This window comes from Galleria mellonella, unplaced genomic scaffold, assembly GCF_026898425.1.
Source record: "Galleria mellonella isolate WM207_F2 unplaced genomic scaffold, CSIRO_AGI_GalMel_v1 utg855, whole genome shotgun sequence".
Classification (NCBI taxonomy): Eukaryota; Metazoa; Arthropoda; class Insecta; order Lepidoptera; family Pyralidae; genus Galleria; species Galleria mellonella.
In genome coordinates this window covers 903,573-909,572 of record NW_026442164.1, presented here as the reverse complement: position 1 = coordinate 909,572, position 6,000 = coordinate 903,573, and positions in this window count along the sequence as shown.

The following is a 6,000-nucleotide window of genomic DNA, read 5'->3' as shown; positions in this document are numbered from 1 at the left end:
TCGACACTCAGACACTGGATACTCAGACACTCGACACTCAGACATTTGACACTCAGACACTCAGACACTCGACACTCAAACACTGGACACTCAGACACTCAGACACTCGACACTCAAACACTGGACACTCAGACACTTGACACTCAGACACTCAGACACTCAGACACTCACACTCAGACACTCTATACTCAGACACTGGACACTCAGACACTCAGACACTCACACTCAGACACTGGACACTCAGACACTCTGACACTCGACACTCAGACACTCGACACTCAGACACTCTATACTCAGACACTGGACACTCAGACACTCAGACACTGGACACTCAGACAATCGACACTCGGACACTGGACACTTAGACACTCGACACTCAGACACTGGACACTCAGACACTCGACACTCAGACACTTGACACTCAGACACTCAAACACTCGACACTCAAACACTGGACACTCAGACACTTGACACTCAGACACTCAGACACTGGACACTCAGACACTCGACACTCAGACACTCGACACTCAGACACTCTATACTCAGACACTGGACACTCAGACACTCAGACACTCGACACTCAGACACTGGACACTCAGACACTCTGACAACTCGACACTCAGACACTCGACACTCAGACACTGGACACTCAGATAATCAGACACTCAGACACTGGACACTCAGACACTGGACACTCGGACACTCGACACTCGGACACTCAGACACTTAGACACTCGACACTTAGACACTCGACACTCAGACACTGGATACTCAGACACTCAGACTCTGGACACAGACACTGGACACTCAGACACTGGACACTCAGACACTGGACACTGGACACTCAGACACTGGACACTCAGACACTCAGACACTCACACTCAGACACTGGACACTCAGACACTCTGACACTCGACACTCAGACACTCGACACTCAGACACTGGACACTCAGATAATCAGACACTCAGACACTGTACACTCAGACAATCGACACTCGGACACTGGACACTTAGACACTCGACACTCAGACACTGGACACTCAGACACTGGACACTCAGACACTCGACACTCAGACACTTGACACTCAGACACTCAGACACTCGACACTCAAACACTGGACACTCAGACACATGACACTTGACACTCAGACACTCAGACACTCGACACTCAAACACTGGACACTCAGACACTGGACACTCAGACACTCGACACTCAGACACTTGACACTCAGACACTCAGACACTCGACACTCAAACACTGGACACTCAGACACATGACACTTGACACTCAGACACTCAGACACTCAGACACTCGACACTCAAACACTGGACACTCAGACACTTGACACTCAGACACTCAGACACTGGACACTCAGACACTCGACACTCAGACACTCTATACTCAGACACTGGACACTCAGACACTCAGACACTGGACACTCAGACACTGGACACTCGGGCACTGAACACTCAGACACTGGACACTCAGACACTCAGACACTCGACACTCAGACACTCGACACTCAGACACTGGACACTCAGACACTGGACACTCGGGCACTGGACACTTAGACACTCGACACTCAGACACTGGACACTCAGACACTCGACACTCAGACACTTAACACTCAGACACTCAGACACTCGACACTCAAACACTGGACACTCAGACACTTGACACTCAGACACTCAGACACTGAACACTCAGACACTGGACACTCAGACACTCAGACACTGGACACTCAGACACTGGACACTCAGACACTCAGACACTGGACACTCAGACACTCGACACTCAGACACTGGACACTCAGACACTCGACACTCAGACACTCGACACTCAGACACTCGACACTCAGGCACTCGACACTCAGATACTCTATACTCAGACACTGGACACTCAGATACTCGACACTCAGACACTCAGACACTGGACACTCAGACATTCGACACTCAGACACTCGACACTCAGACACTCGACACTCAGACACTGGACACTCAGACACTCGACACTCAGACACTGGACACTCAGACACTCGACACTCAGACACTGGACACTCAGACACTGGACACTCAGACACTTAGACACTGGATATTTGGACACTGGACACTCAGACACTGGAAACTCGGACACTATACACTCAAACACTCAGATACTGGACTCTCAGACACTTGACTCTCGGACACTGAACACTCGGACACTGGACACTCAGACACTGGACACTCGGACACTAGATACTTAGACACTAGACACTCAGACACTAGACACTAGACACTCAGACACTAGACACTCAGACACTAGACACTCAGACACTAGACGCTCAGACACTAGACACCCAGACATTAAACACTCAGACACTAGACACTCAGACACTAGACACTCAGACACTAGACACTCAGACACTAGACACTCAGACACTAGACACTCAGACACTAGACACTCAGACACTAGACACTCAGACACTAGACACTCAGACACTAGACACTCAGACACTAGACACTCAGACACTAGACACTCGGACACTAGTCACACTGACCCTAGATTCTCTTTCACACAGACACTGGACACTCAGACACTATACACTCAGACACTATTCACTCGGACACTAGACACTCATTCACACAGACACTCAAATACTCGGACGTCTTACGTCTTATAAGACGTTTCAATTTGATTTGATTGACTTCCCGACGATCTGAGAACTGCCCTTTTTTTTTCTTCGGCTTTTCAAAGAAATGCTCAATACTGTTTTTAGCCCGCTTCAATGAAGAATTTTTCTTGCTTTTCAACAGAGTATTATCTTGCCGCTCGTCATCACTTATGTTGGGATAATAATAATTATTCAATGTCAATCCACTGTGTCTTCGTTTATAGTAAGCTGAAACAAATGCGAATAGATGAACACACAACACAACACGTTATTGAATGATAAAATTATTGCAGAGTGTGAACCAATTAGACTACATCATAAGACAATGCTTAATTATTTAGCAACTAAAATTAAATTGATCTAAGTTACAAAACATCACAACTTTAGGCTTTTGAACATGAACTTAATATGTGATGACTAGATTTATAAAAAAAACCAATTTATGTCTATATTCAACAACTCACCTGCATTATTCTTCAGAGTTAACGTAACACACGAGAACCACACACTCAATACAGGAATTCTTATTCTTGTGATACATTTAAAATTGTGAAACGGCTTTTATAGAGTCGGCTGGACGAACAAGTTGAAACATGAATGTGGTCGGTTTTTATTTTTATGTGAAAATTAACATTCCTTATTGAATATCCCTTTTTTTGGGATGATATTAGTGGTTAGAAATTCCAAAGATTCGGGTAGAAAAAAATCTTTGTAATGTCGCATTCTTATTTATAAATTTTGGATGCCATTTTGTATGTTTTTTAGAGATAAAGTGGTTTTAAGCATATTTAATGTAGAACACCATCTGAAAACATCTGCAAGATGCAAACGAGTCTTATGAAGTACCCACACATAGTGACAGTAGGTAAAGGTTCGGCTGGGCTAGCCGAAGGCCACCCCTATGCCGCAACATGATGCACATATAAAAGTTGAAGATTAACTTAATCAACTAGGAACAAGTCTTGTCAAATGAGCTTATTTTGGGAGGCCTCCGCCGAGTGAGCCAGAATCCGCGTAAACCAACTACTAGTATAAATAATTAAATAAGTTCATCATCATAATCAAGTCTTTAACTGTCTACTGCTGAAGATAAGCCTCCCTTTTGGGGGGTTTTGCCAGTAGTCCGTCTTGGTAATTACTCCGGATTGGTAACCGCAGTCAGACTTTAGAGATGTTTTAAGAGGGACGCTGCTGTCCATCCCTCGCCTTCCCTTAGTCGCCTCTTACGACACCTACGGGATAGGAAGGAATGGTCTATTCTATGCCGGGACCACGCGTAATAAGTAAGTTAAATAAATAAGTTTTAAATCCCAAAGAGATAAGATCAAAATCGTTTTGGTAATAATAAGGTGTGTTGGGGGAAAGGGATTGTTAACAATGGAGTTTTACAGCCCCATTGCTAGCAAGATGCTCTATTAGGTCTACCTCCACGTGGTTCTAGAAACCATCATGAACAATTCTTGTTGAATTCGTCACGATGGGCTAACTGACCTGCTTCATCCTCACCTATCATCTTTCACTGGTGCCCCGCCGGCGTATACCGATCGCGCGAGTGGGGTTACCATTCCATTATCACCCATTAAAAAAAGGTGTGTTAAGTTAAATATGGTATTGTGAATCCATAAATATTAATTAATTATTGAACAAATTGTCAGGCTATGTACTCGTTTAGCTATCGGCCACAGTTCGCTACACGGGGATGAACGCTAAATATGATAAATGGCCACCACTGTATTATCACAGATATAGTTAAAATTGAAGTGTCTTTAGAGAAAAATTATAATCGTAAAAACTTCTTGTTTAATGGTAATTTTTTTGTGTGGTCCCGACATAGATTGGGCCACTCCTTCCTTACCCGTGAGTGTCGTAAAAGGTAACTAAGGATACTTAATGGTCGATGGATGGACAGTAGTGTCTTAAAACATCATCAAATCCTGCCACCAAAAGTTGTAAGAGATCCCTTTGAACGATAAGGTCGCCCATTGTTTTCTCATTGTGATTATTTCTTGTAATTATTTGTATCTATAATAAGTTTACTATTGTAATCTTTTGGAGGAAACAATAAAGAGTATCTATCTATCTATCAAAAAGCCTACAAAGCACAACTACTTGTAAAACCCTCCTTATGGGGGGAGCCCTATGTTCAACAGTAAACAGTTAATGGCTGATATGAAACAGTAATTTTAAACCTTTTTTACTATTGAACATGTGACCTGTGTTCTGTGGGTGCCTAAAATGAATACAAAGAATCAATTAAAGAAAATTTTGTCTCAAATGTTCCTATTATGGATGACTAGCGACCCGTCCCGGCGTCTCACGGGTGGACATTTTTAACATTTCCCTACACTGCTCTTCTTCTATTGATCGTAGCGTGATGAAAAGTATACTATAACTTGCCCAGGAGTATGAAGAATATTTGTACCAAGTTTCGTTAAAATCCGTCGAGTTGTTTTTGTTTCTATAACGAACATACAGACAGACAGACAGATAAAAATTTTACTGATTGCATTTTTGGCATCAGTATCGATCACTTATCACCACCTGATAAATAATTTGGAAATATATTGCATGTACAGAATTGACCTTTCTACAGATTTATTATAAGTATAGATAATGTAATGGTAAGCCCGCCTGCGCTATCGGTATACACTGGCGGGGCATCAGTGAGGGATGATTGATGAGAATGAAAAGACAGGTCAGTTAGCCTATCGTGATGAATTCACTTGGAATAGAACACGATAGTTTCTAGGGGAAACCGCAAGGAGGTCGACCTGACAGGATGTATTGCTAACAAAGGGGTACTAATTGCCATTTTTAACAATATATTATCCCCTCTACATAGGCGTGTTTAAAGGAGCAGGGTAGGGCGTGCCCACATCAGAATAGTTTGGTGCCCACTTCTGGGGCTGGAGCAGAGTTATCAACTGTGGACAAATGCATGTTTAAGAGTACACAGTAAACTGTATTTAAGGGACCTCCCCCCACCCCCTGGAAAATAATCTTAAATACTCGACAAACTATACAGCTGTACAAATTCATGCGCCTACGCTCAAACGGCCCTTCTAGATATTTTGTGTCAGCAATACAAATATCATACCACGGATCCGGTCACCGCGAGATAATTTATATCAACATCTCAACTGACGTTCATACTCGGTAATTTAACCGTGATTTATACACTTAATAATTATTCACAATTTGCTGGAAAACAAAGCAATAAACTTTGGCTTCTGTCTACTCTGATGGTAAGTGACATTCACTCAAATATACCATTTTCAATACTTTTATTTTAAAAATAAAAATAGCCTTTTATAAAAATCGCCTTTTAATAATTCAATTTTAATTTTAC